Below are 14,554 nucleotides of genomic sequence, written 5' to 3' on the forward strand. Positions count from 1 at the left end.
CTCTCTCTCTATATATATATATATATATATATATATATATATATATATATATATAAAAGGGAAAATTTGTGGAAGCTCACCACCAAAACAATTATTTGTTGGTTTTCAACAAAATTTTGAAGTTACGACAGATTTGCAACCTGATGGTTGACTTTCGTGATGGTTGTACAAATTGGATAAGACCTGAAAAACCTTTTACCTCTAAAAGGAACACACACACCACCAAAAAACAAAAGACAATTTTGTTTTCGAAAAGGTCCATAAGAAAATTGCGGTATGGCAGAAGGAATGAATACCCCAAACACCTTCACCATCTTACCAAAGTTAGTCTCAGAAGGAAAGGATTGAATGTCAACCTTAATTGTCCTCTGTGTGATCAAGCTGAAGAGTCAACTATGCACTTGTTCTTCGAATGCCCAATTAGTAGGGAAATATGGGTTTTAATTTTTAAATTTTATCCATATTCCTCTATTATTGCTCAATTTCATAGAGTAACTAGTGTATATTATGCTTGGAGAGATAGAAATGTCTCTGTGTTTAATGGGGAGAAGCTAAAGGTTGAGGTGATCTTACAGCATATCACATTTATTCTAAAGGTTCAACTCAGTAAAGTTTCAATTATGTGAGATTCGCAATAGAGATTGGTGCAACGGTTTTCATATACAACCAACTGTTACTTAAGCACAATTTTGTTTCATGCATGTATGTTGTGGTTTGGTTGTTTTCAAATACGTGGTTGAAGTTTTCTACTTGACCTCAAATTTGTCTTGAGGCAAGTGGAGTTTTGTGTAAGTAGTAGCGTTCTTTGAGTTTGGAGTCTGTTGTGGCTTTGATTGAGTTTGTATGTATAAGTTTTGTTTATTGATAAGGGTCAAGTTGGAGTCTGTACCTGCATGACACATTGGTATTAAATAAAGCTTATAGTTAATACCTAAAAAATTAGAAGTTGGTTTATATCTTTAAATTTAATTATCTATGACAATTAGAAAGAGATAAAAAGTTATTATTCTATATTAATATCTTAAAATTAGGAGATAAAGAAATTAGGTGTTAGTTTTTATTTTTAAATTCAATTATGTATAGTAATCAGTGAAGACATAAAAAGTTGTTATCATCCCCTAATATTTTTAAATTAAAAACATCATGTCATGATAAAAGAAAAGTATTTGATAATTTAAAAAAATACCCTAAAAATTAAATTAACAAAAACACAAAAATAAAATCTAATTAATATAAATAATTAATTATAAGCTTGTTTTCATCTTTAAATTTAATTATCTATGATATTAAGTAAAGAGATAAAAATCTGTTATCATATGCTAATATCTTTAAATTAGGAGATAAGGAATTGATTATTTGGGGTCAGTTTTTATCTTTGAATTTAATTATCTATAGTAATTAGTGAAGATATAAAAATTTGTTATCCTAACCCATTATTTTTAAATCATAACACCATGATAAGAGTTTGATAATTATAAAAAATACCCTAAAAATTTACAATTTATAAAAAACACAATAAAAAATCAAAGATACAAAGTACCCTAATATTTCTAAATTACAACATTATGATAAAAGATAAGGGTTTGATAATTATAAAAAGCACCACCAAAAATCTAAAATTTATAAATAACAAAAATAAAAAATTAATTAATATAAATAATTATCATAAGTTGGTTTTATGTTCAAATTTAATTATCTATGATAATTAGTAAAGAGATAAAAGGTTGTCATCCAATCCTAATATCTCTAAATTCGGAGATAATGAATTTATAATTAGTAGTTAGTTTTTATTTTTAAATTTAAATATTTAAAGTAATTAGTAAAGATATAAAACATAGTTATCCTAACCTAGTAATCAGCGAAGATATAAAAACTTGTTATCGTACACTAATATTTTCAAATTAAAAACATCATGTCATGATAAAAGAAAAGGGTTTGATAATTATAAAAAACACTAAAAATTGAAACTAACAAAAACCAAAATAATAAAATCTAATTAATATAAATAACTAATTATAAGTTGGTTTTTATCTTTAAATTTAATTATCTATAATAATTAGTGAAGAGATAAAAAGTTGTCATCATATGCTAATATATTTAAATTAGGAGATAAGGAATTGATTATAAGGAGTTAGTTTTATCTTTAAATTTAATTATCTATGGTGATTAGTGAAGATATAAAAATTTGTTATCCTACCCTAATATTTTTAAATTAACATCATGATAAAAGATAAGGGTTTGATAATTATAAAAAATACCCTTAAAATTTAAATTTTATAAAAATCAAAAAAAAAAATCAAAGCTACAAAGTACCGTAATATTTTCAAATTACAACATCATGGAAAAGATAAGGGTTTGATAATTATAAAAACACCCTCAAATTTTTAAAATTTATAAAAGACACAAATGAAAAATTAATTAATACAAATAACTAATTATAAGTTGGTTTTATCTTTAGATTTAATTATCTATTATAATTATAAGTTGGTTTTATCCAATCCTAATATCTTTAAATTAGGAGATAAGGAATTGATAATTAGGACTCGGTTTTATTTTTAAATTTAATAATCTACAATAATTAGTAAAGATATAAAACATTGTTATCCTAACCTAATATTTTTAAATAACAACATCATGATAAAAGATACCGGTATGATACTTATAAAAAAACACCCTAAAAATTTTAAAATAAAAAAAATCAAAGATTCAAAGTACACATTGAAATACAATTTTGAAATTTGTAAAAATCATGCTCCTTATAAAAGTGAGTTTGTGAAAAACTTCCCATGGACAAAAATACCCTTGATCCTTCTATATATTACACTGTTATTCTATTCTAATTAATATAATTAATTAATTAGAAGTTGGTTTATATCTTTAAATTTAATTATCTATGACAATTAGTAAAGAGATAAAAAATTGTTATCCTATCCTAAAATCTTTATATTAGGAGATAAGGAATTGATAATTAGGAGTTAGTTTTTATTTTCAAATTTCATTATCTATAGTAATGAGTGAAGCTATAAAAAGTTGTTATTGTACCCTAATACTTTTAAATTAAAAACATCATGTCATGATAAAAGATAAGGTTTTGATAATTATAAAAACACTATGAAAAATTAAAATTAACAAAAAAATAGAATAATAAAATCTAATTAATATAAATAATTAATTAGAAGTTGGTTTTTATCTTAAACTTAATTATCTACGATAACTAGTAAAGAGATAAAAAGTTATTATCCTATAGTAACATCCTTAAATTAGGATATAAGAAATTGATGATTAGGAGTTGCTGGCAGAACTTTGGGCATCATTGATAGGCAATCCCATCAAGGATGCTCATTTTCCTATCAAAAAAGTGTATCCTTGATAGGCCCCCGTCAAGGATACACCGTCAGCACATGTCCTGTCAAGGATGCGAGGATACGCCGTCAGCAAATGTCTCGTCAATGATGTTGCATCCTTGACGGGGTGTGCTTCCTTGACGGGGCTGTCGTCAATGATGTATATAAATGTCCTATCACTTTTATTCACGAACTCTAAATTTTTGCACCACCAACAAAGGCAATACATCGTTTCACTATCTAAATTCTCAGGTCTGCCAAAGCGTACTGTATGAAAGCATTTATCCTGTTATTACATCAACTATCCCTCCATCTCTCTATACGAGGAATATCAATCCATGACTTGTCTGGAACTATAGTCATCTATATATTATAGAACTTTTAATTAGCGAAACCGCACACATAAAGTTTAGGTATTTATAATATATGCATGTAACTTTCAAGTAATGTTAAACTAATGATTAGCGCATAAAATTAATGGACACGTAATGTTAAAGACTCTTCGTGCCATCTACGAAATATTAAATTATAAAGATTAGACGAAAATTGCTAAGACATAAATCATATTTTTCTAGATTCAAATGCAAGCCTATGTTGAATTGGACACTTTAGTGGTTGTTATAGGAAATGTACCTATCCCATTAGCAATATAATAGTGTTTACATCTATCTCTGCCTACTTTGTACTTTTCATTTGTTGAAAATTTCAGCAACACCTTCCCATTGTTCTCTAAGTACACAGTAAGGATGTTATTGTGTATCGCTAATATATCAAAACGCATAACATATACTTATTGTACATGGAGAATAACGAGTACGTACTGTCAAATTTTTAAGAAATGAAGATGCACAAAGTACACAAAGATAGATAACACACTAGTATATTCCTAACATGTGCAAAAAGGGAACTCCTTCCCGGACAGATCCAATAATACTATATGTAAAGCATGCTCCTAACATAGGATACACAATTCTTGCTAGATAGAAAAATTAATTTCATACCCAAATAGAGTTATGTTAGAAGAGATTGACATGCAACATTATTAGACGGGATACTAAGGGTAATGATTTCCATTCTTATAAACATGATATAAAACACAAAATAGTGTTATATATCAAACTAAATTAGAGTAAATAATATTAGGGTTATTATTAGCATTATTCTGTGTGAATTAGTTTAATTAATTAGAGTAAATAGGGTTACAGTTAGAGCTATTAAAGTTATATTAGTTAATTATGTTAGGATTAATGTGATAGCTGGGTTAAATTTAGTTAAACTAGGGATCTAGATTTGGGCAATGTGATTATGGTTAAAATTAGGATAATTTTGGTTAGACTTTTTCAATTAAGGTTATTAGAACTAGGACTATGGTTAGCAAAGTTAAATTTGTTTTATTAGAGATGAAATCAAGGTGAAAGTTAATTTAATTAGGGTTCTAGACTTATTGTAATGTTATTAGGGTTTAGAATGAGGGTAATTTTTGTTAGATTTACTAGATTGAATTAGGGTTTTAAAGTTAGGGCTTGGATTAGGTTTAAGGTTAACTAGGGCTTTGAATTTGAGTAATTCAAACAAAACAAAACAATAAACCACAAGTATCGCTAAAAATAAAAAATAACATGAAAAATACCTTAAGAATTTGAAGCGGCAGCGGCGAACTTCGTCGAGCGGCGGTGGAGAACAAACGGTGGCGGCGAGCGAGCTGAGCGCGCGAGCGGCGACGAATGACTGACAGCCGGACGCGGCGACGACCTCGGCCACGAGCGGCGCCGAAACAGTCCTCTACATAATCAGCGACGACACGGCGGTGACGAGAGCGCGACGAGCGGCGCGACGAGATCTGGTTGGTTTTGGGCTTTTGAGTGACAAGACCCGAAAGAGAGAGAAAACAGGTAAGCAGGAGAGAAAAGATAAAGTTTGGTTTTTGGGTTCTGCCGCTGGGGGTGTTTGGTTCGGCTAAATATTTGGAAATCATGCAGTTTTGGAGCAAAAAGTAGGTTTTTTGATATTTTTGGATTTCAAAACTGTCATTTGGTTCAACTTTTTTTTTAAGAATGCATTTCTTAAAAGCTGACATGGCAACACACTTTATGAAAAAGCCAAATCCATTTTTAAAGCTCTGAAATGGACTGGAAATCTGGCAACTAATTGACAACTCATCAATTACTCTCACAACTCCTTAAATTTTTTGGAAATGAAACAAACATGAGTTTACTCTCACAACTCCTTAAATTTTTTGGAAATGAAACAAACATGAGTTTTGGAAATGCTTTCCTATTCTTCACTTCATCATTCTATACCAAACACAAGTTATGGATTCCTGCATGATCCAAATTTTTTTTGAAAATGGTTATTTGCCTTGGATTCCATTTCCATTATTTTATGGAAACGAACCAAACACCCCCTTAATTTTCTCAAAGTGGGCCTAAATTATTCTTGACGGGCTACATCGAGGATGTTAAAAACCCGTCAAGATGCTTGCAGCAATATTCTTGACGGCTCCGTTTACATCCTTGACTATCAAGAATGTTGCTCTCTAAAAAGCCTAAAATTTTCTACTAGTGAGTTAGCTTTTTTTATTTAACTAGTTGAGATGCACGTGCAATGCACGCGGTTGAATATCATGATTATTTAAATTGATAAAAATAGAGTAAAAATAAGAAAAACAAAGTTTTTTGTGGGATTGATCATCAACACAATAATCTCTCTCTCAAATAAAATATTATTATTGTTTTATTCAACCTAGACCGTGACTACATGATCTACTATTTGTGAGTTATAAACACATTAATTTAGTACAACATCTCTATTTATTAGTATCTTGAAGTCTTCAAAAGATGAGTGACCATTCAATTCGCAAAAGAATTTTGCATATGAACTTACTTGCAATATGTCCATTAAACTTTTAGTTGTGGTTTGACTCATATTCATGTTAACTTTTAGTTGATGTTTCGCTCATATTTATATTATCTAATATTCTCATTCAATTTTATAACTCATTTTTTGTATCATAGAAGTAAATCTGAAAGTATGAAGAATTATTTTCTTACGAAATTAGAACAAGGAGATTATGATATATTTCATCATATGCTCTAAATATAAAAATTTCTTTTTTTATGCAAGGTCCCTATCAAATCTTACCACAAACGATGTGAATAAAAAATGCTATTATAACTCACTTGCCTAGGACAATTGTATTATATATAGGATACATAACTTATCTAGAATATCCATATCTCCTAAGTAGATTTTGTCATTCTGAGAGCAACATGTTAGAGACTCGTATTCAAACTTTTTAGCTCTATAAAAAGACACAAGAATTTAGAGTGCATAGCTTATATATCGTAAAGAGCATATCGATTCATGAATTTTTTTTTCTAATAATGATATTACTATTTAATATTAAATTAATTTTATTATATAAGATTATATGACCCTTTTTAATAAATTATAAAGTATATATATGTAAATCTCAATGCTTATAGCCAGTAGTTGGGCTCCACAAAATAAGTTAATTTTACATTATAGTTTGCTATTTATAGTATTGTTGGTAATGCCATTACCTTTCCTCTTTATCTTATTATTCACACTTTTCTGATGTAAGTTCTCTTTTGCTAATTATTCAATTAGCTATATTTAATTTTTATAATATCAGAGGTTAGAATATTCTCTTATATTTAAAAAGTGTTGACATGATTTTCTTAAAAAATATATACACATAGTAACAGTAGTACATACTTCAAGTGCAACTCAAACATTGACTTGAAGCCATTTAGAGTGAGGTCCTTTCTATGCTACAATGGTGATATAGTGATTACACAGTCAAAAAGTCAAAGAAGAAATTTCTACAAATGAAAAGTAATTTAATATGTCAAATTAAGAACTAATTTATAAAATATACATGGGCAGTGCAGATAGCTATAGAAAGTAAGGTATATATCTTCATAAAAATTTTATAGTGAGTGACCAACTACAATCATCCTAATTTAAGCATAAATAATTATTATTTTAGTTACTAATTCGATACGCATAACTATGGAATAAATCTCTAGTAAAAAATAAGAATTGAGATTGTATTATGCTGTAAGTAAATAAATAAATGTTATTAGAGCTCCTCTTTATATTAAATTTAAAAGTAATAATTTAAATTATTAAGCACCAAATGTTAGCTCATGTGAGAAAATAAAGTAATATATGGTCTATATATGTATATAGTCAATCAATCAAACGTATTAAAATTATAATGACCATAATTAAAATTATATGGTGCTATATATGTATATAGTCAATCAATCAAACGTATTAAAATTATAATGACCATAATTAAAATTATATGGTGGGTTCACATTAAATATAATTTGTAAAAATAGTACATTTAAGTCAAACTATTTTTAACCACTATATAGATTGTCTAAAATTTTTTGCATATATAAACTATACTGTCTAGGAATAGTGATGTGCACACTTAACTATGGTCTAATAATCTTAAAAACGACTTATTCTTTAATATCATCATTAATTGATGTATATGTGCATTACACTGAAAACACAATGAAATTTTAGAAAACTATAAAATAAACACCCTCAAAAGTTTTTAAAATTGTAAAAAACACCCTAATTTTGTTATTTATAAATACACAAAATTATTAAACATTAACACAAAACTACTAAATATTACAATGAATTAAGGAAATTACAAAAAAATCATTACAAATTTTCAAACTTTGGAGGGGTAATTTGCAATATACTAAACTTTAAGGGTATTTTTTATATATTTAAAATTTAATAGATTTTTAATTAGTTATGTTCTTTTCAAAAAAGTTATGGGTAATATTTATCATGAAAAGTTTTTCCTAAAGCTATACTTTAAAAAAGTGTATGATATTTTTTTACAAAATTTTAATTTTCTAGGGGTTAGTAATTTTGCATATTCATTTTAGTGTCTATAGGTTAGAAATTCTCATAGAGTTTTTTTTTGTAAATTATGAATTTTAAGGATTTTTTGTAATTTTTTAAACTTATAGGCCTTTTTTACAGATTGTAAATTATTTATAGACTATTAATACTTCCTATGCTTTCAATTTATAAATTTTGTAATTTACAAATACACAAAACTACTAAATATTACAATGAAATTAAGGAATTACAAAAAAATCATTACAAATTTTCAAACTTTGGAGGGGTAATTTGCAATATACTAAACTTTAAGGGTATTTTTTATATATTTAAAATTTAATAGATTTTTAATTAGTTATGTTCTTTTCAAAAAAGTTATGGGTAATATTTATCATGAAAAGTTTTTCCTAAAGCTATACTTTAAAAAAGTGTATGATATTTTTTTACAAAATTTTAATTTTCTAGGGGTTAGTAATTTTGCATATTCATTTTAGTGTCTATAGGTTAGAAATTCTCATAGAGTTTTTTTTTGTAAATTATGAATTTTAAGGATTTTTTGTAATTTTTTAAACTTATAGGCCTTTTTTACAGATTGTAAATTATTTATAGACTATTAATACTTCCTATGCTTTCAATTTACTAATGAATTTGAAATTTTGAGGGTGTTTTTTATAAATTTTAAATTTTAAAGGAGTGTTCGTAATTTTTAAAACTTTAAGGATGTTTTTAATAAATTATAAATTATGTAGGGGATATTTATAATTTTTATATTTTTAATGTACCATTAGGTCAGAAATTATTAGGATTTTTATAAATTTTATAATTTTGAGGGTTTTATTTTGCAATTTGTAGATAGTTCAAAGTGTGTATTATAAATTCCATAATTTTTTGGGGGTTGTTTGTGTTATTTGTAGGTTTTTAGTATGTTTATAAGTTTGACATTTTCAAGGTGTTTTTTATAAATTTTAAATTTTTAGGGGTGTTTTTGTAATTTTTAAAACTTACAAGATATTTTCTCCAAAGTCAAAAAACTTTTAGTTTCTTATTAGCATATATTTTTCATATTTCTCACTGAATTGAGATAAGTAAAATTCATAATTTTTAAGATGCTTTAATAAAATTTTGAATTTGTAGGGGTGTTTTTGTAATTTAAAAAACTTAGAGAATATTTTTTACAAAGTCCAAAAACTTTTAGATGCTGGCTAGTATATGTTTTTTAGATTTCTCTACGAACTAAAATAAGTAAAGGATTTGAATTATATGAAACATATCTATTTTATCCAATAACATGTTAAGTCTCATTATGAATAGAATAAATCATTTTGTTACTGATTCAAAGAAGATAAGATAATTAGAATAGATTAGGATAATAATGTAATATTCAGAAAAAACCTAAGGGTAATATTGGCCAAAGAAAGATTTTCCTGAACTCGTACTTTTAAAGGGGGTATGATTATTGGTTGTGGGAATTACGGGTGCTCGACCCCTAAGAAGGCTCTCTTGATGAAGACAGAGTCGAATATGTTGTTGATGAGCCTGGCTAATCAGGAGAGGCTGGAGCTTTCAGCTGGAGTTCATCAGCTTGATGATATACTAACTGAAAGTGTTGTTGATTCTTTACTTATGTCTTCCTTGTTAACCTTGAAACTAATATCTATGGGTCAGGTAGTAGGTTTTGGGCTTGCACGGTGAGCTATGGACGCTGCAACACATGTCACAACACGAGTAATGGGGACTTTTGGGTATGTGAACAAGGGAACATTAGAAACTTCCTAATATTTGATGGATACTTCATTGAGATGCTTGGTGGTTTTGTTATATTATCTGCATAATTTTTTTAATTCTGAATTCGAACAGCTGACAATAATTATACACAAATATTTGGCTCCAGAGTATGCATCAAGTGGCAAGTTGACCGAGAGGTCTGATGTTTATTCTTTTGGTGTCGTACTTTTGGAGCTTATAGCTGGGAGAAAGCTTATGGTGGCCAGATTCTATTTACATGTTTCCTTATTACGTTCTTCGCCACAGGAATTTTGATAGTAAAGAATGCTTGCATTTTGCCCTTTCTATCATATAGTGTATGCATCAGTTAAGTGTGTCTTTCTAATAGATTTTTAAAAATTTTATGAAGCATATATCTTCTCTATCATTTGAATAGTTTGGTTATTGATATTACATGTAAATAAATCACATAGGCCAATATTGGATGATGTGGTAATCTGGCAGCTACTTATTTTATCATCTTGATCATGTATATAAAAATTGCAATGTATATGTTGGAAAATATCTGCCATTGAAGATTGCAATGTATATGTTTAACCAAATTAAATATATAATCAAATAAATCTAAATTATAATAATATCAAACATGAAGAGTTACCTTGATAGATGGGAGAACCTCCAATAATCAAATCCTTAATCCTCTAAATTCTGCATGAAAATTAAAGAAATTTTAAAAAATATCAATTGCCATAAAAAGTAATTGCAGTGTAAAACTAGTATCACCATTAAATCAGATACATAATATTTCTAAAGAATAATCATGAAAATAAAAAAGAAACATACATGTTGAAGGAGATGAAGCTACTATAAAAATTGTGTAATTTTTTGGTTTATATATATGCATGAGGTATTGCATGTGATAGGATAATAGTTATAATTAGAGTTTTATTAGGATTTTAATTGTGTTACAATCAATCGGGGAGAAGAAGAGGGTGGTGCTGGCCAACAACAAACTAAACCGAAAATACCTTCATACACCTTTTAATGATTCACCTAGACACAATTTCCAATTGGGGATTTGTTATCATTTAACCATATATATCTATCCAATGTTAATTAGACTATATCAGTATAAAGTTTGTTGGAGTCTACAGATAAGAATATCAATCGGAACTCTATATGACAAAGCATAGTTAGTATAAAGTTTGTTGGAGTCCACGAATCTTTTTCGCAAAAGCATAGTTAGTGTAAAGTTTGCTGGAGTCTATAGGTAAGCATAGTTAGCATAGTTAGTATTAAAAATTAGAATTTGATTATAGATAGGATAGTTCAAACTTTATAGGGGTATTTTTGTTTATAGAAAGATTTACAAAAATATTGTGTATAAAGTTTAAGTCTACAGATGAGAATAGTTAATCAATAAAGTTTAACAGGGAGTCTACAGATAAGAATGTGATATTGTGTATAAAGTTTAAGTGCCGACCCAACATTGAGATCCTCGGGGATATTGTATATGAAGTTTAATGGGTAGTCTATAGATAAGAATATGATATTGTGTATTAAGTTTAATCGGGGTTTTATATAATGCAACAAAAGTCAGTATAAATTTTATCCAATTAAAAATTAGAATTTGATTATAGATAGGGTAGTTCAAACTTTATAGGGGTATATTTGTCTAAAAAAGTTTTTTCCTAACTCGTGCTTTTAGAGGGAGTATGATATGATTATTTATAGTAATTAGTGAATATATAAAAAATCGTTACTTTACCTAAATATTTTTAAATTACAGCATCATGTTAAAAGATAAGGATTTGATAATTATATGACACATCCTTAAATTTTTAAAATTTTAAAAAACACAATAAAAAATTAAAGATATAAATTACCCTAATATTATTAAATTACAATATCATGATACAAGATAAGGGTTTGATAATTACAAGAACAACTTCCTCAATATTTTAAAATTTATAAAAAGCACCCTAAAATTAAGTTAATATAAATAATTAATTACAAGTTGGTATTTATCTTCAAATTTAATTATCTATGATAATTAATAAAGAGATAAAAAGTTGTTATCCAATGCTAATATCTTTAAATTAGGAGACAAGGAATTTATAAATTAAGAGTTAGTTTTTATCCTTAAATTTAATTACCTATAGTAATTTGTAAAGATATAAAATGTTATTATCCTACCCTAATGTTTTTAAATAGCAACATCATAATAAAAGATAAGGGTTTGATGATTATAAAAGATACCCTAAAAATTTTAAAATTTACAAAAGCACAATAAAAAAAATTAAAGACACAAAGCATACATTGCAAATCTACAAATTTGAAATCTATAAAAAAATACCCTATAAACCTAGAAATGAAAAAATCTCTTTGATTTTGAACATTTTTAAATGACACCATCATTATAATGTTAGGTCTCATGTTTATGAACCTATTGTCTAATCTAGTTTTGATGATTAACAAATAATTCCTAACATCGTGTGTCGAGTATTTGCATTTGTTTTGTTAGGTAATCTACACAAATATCCTCTTGATAGGACATAAATATGTACTAAAAGTTGCAAGTGCACAACTAATCAAGTTATAATATAAAAAGTTATCAATCCCACGAGGAAGGTGTTTGTAGGAGAAAATTAGATTCAATTCTTATATTGTGTGTGTGACAATTAGGAGTGATGAAAATTATTATTGTGAAGAGATATAAGGAGTGTTGTGAATATGTGCAAAAGTCAATAAATGAGATTTTAGATGATAGAAATGAAGAGTGGATGTGATAAAAGAATAAATAAATTCATAAGGAAAGAAAAATAAAGGAAATAAAAATCAAGAAACAAATAAGAGAAAATCAAGAACTAAGAAAAAATCAAGAAAGAAAAGGTGGAGGATTCAATTAAAGATATGAGAAATCTAGAATTGAATCCACTAGCTAATCTTAATTATAAAATACGAACTATTCTCTGTTTATTACACTTTACTTTAGATTTATTAAGCATAGACTATCAAACCATTTAAGTAAAGTATAACATATAAATTATCATCTAAGCAAAATTAATATTCATGACAATAACAACAACAATATATTAATTCTAGAATTCATAAGCATAACCTATCAAACCATTTAAGATAAGCATAAATTATCAAATTCTTCTTCTACCAATTAGTTCTCTAGTTGATTATCATATACATGATCATTTTAAGCATAAGAGAATAATTCATACAATATAAAGGAAATAGAGCTAATTTCATGCAATTCTAAGATTCCTACAAGAATTAGTTTCACATCTTAAGAAATAAAAACAAGGAAGCTAATTTCATGCAATTCTAAGATTCCTACAAGAATTAGTTTCACATCTTAAGAAATAAAAACAAGGAATGAAATGAAAAGAATAAGCTAAGATTCCTACAAGAATTAGTTTCACATCTTAAGAAATAAAAACAAGGAATGAAATGAAAAGAATAAAAACTAATTACAAAGAAAAGAAATAAGAACAAGGAACTTTACACTATGAACAAGAAATAATAACTAAATTACAAAAAGAAATAAAAATCTATATTACGTAAGAAAATAAATCTACTCTACAAATTAAAAATGCAAAATAAAATAAAGACAAAGAAATAAATCTATTCTACTAGACATGAATGTAAATCTAAACTAATAAGTAATAGAAAAGAAATTACTATGAACAAATAAATATAAAAGAAAAATAAAAATAAAAGAGGGATTATCCTCATAAAAGTAACCTTCACATTGATCTTCATTTTCATCATCATCATCAAGCAAAGAGAAAAGAAATATGAAGAGGTGAAAAAAACTTTATTAATTATAACAAAAGTTATAAATTTAGAAGGTCTTCTCAATTAAGAATAATCCTCCTTCTTCAAATAGAGTTACAAAATTTTTCACACCCTTAACCCCTCACTCTCTACCCCTATTAATAGTAAACATCAGTGAATTAGAGCCATTGGATTGAATTCTTATCCATAACCCTCCATTTTTAGCCATAGGATTGTAACAGAACGATCAGCATCGATGCTGGCATTGATGCTCCGATCGATAGCCATGCTTCTCTATTTCTGGCTGAATTCTTTTTCTTCCATTAGCTTTGGGCTTTTGCTTTTTAGACTTTTGCTTGTATTTTTCATTAATTCATGGGCTTTTGTTGAGAGATGAGATCTTGGGCTTTATTTTTTATTAACCTACAATTAAAGATAAAAATAATTATTAATAGTATATTTATTCATGAAAAATAGATAATGAGGGTATAAAATTATAATAAAAATATGATTATTAAATACCCCCACACCTAACTTTTTCTAGTCCTCTTGCAAAGAAATAAATTAAAAATCCTAACTCACTTTCGCAGAAATCGTTGTTGTATTTAGCGCATACAACAAGCCTTTAAACCTCTAGGTTATCTTAGAGGACGAGTTGTAGTCTCGTGAGGATTTGCAGTGAATATACCCACAAAATTTTGTTAACTTACCAATTTAAAGAAGTCAATAAATAACTAAATTTACTTGATAAATTTAGACAATCTAATTAAAGCTAGTAAGTACTCAAGAAAACGTTTTTA

General features: G+C 27.0%; 1 protein-coding gene across 1 annotated transcript in view; it reads right to left on the reverse strand.

Moving 5' to 3' along the window:
• LOC109839891 overlaps positions 1–5,269 on the reverse strand; it is a 23,106-nt gene extending 17,837 nt beyond the window's left edge. The window contains exon 1 of the mRNA XM_020408344.1: positions 4,975–5,269. The gene's annotated coding sequence lies outside the window, so the exon portion shown is untranslated. The remainder of the gene's footprint in view (positions 1–4,974) is intronic.

This window comes from Asparagus officinalis, chromosome 5 (assembly GCF_001876935.1).
Source record: "Asparagus officinalis chromosome 5, Aspof.V1, whole genome shotgun sequence".
Classification (NCBI taxonomy): Eukaryota; Viridiplantae; Streptophyta; class Magnoliopsida; order Asparagales; family Asparagaceae; genus Asparagus; species Asparagus officinalis.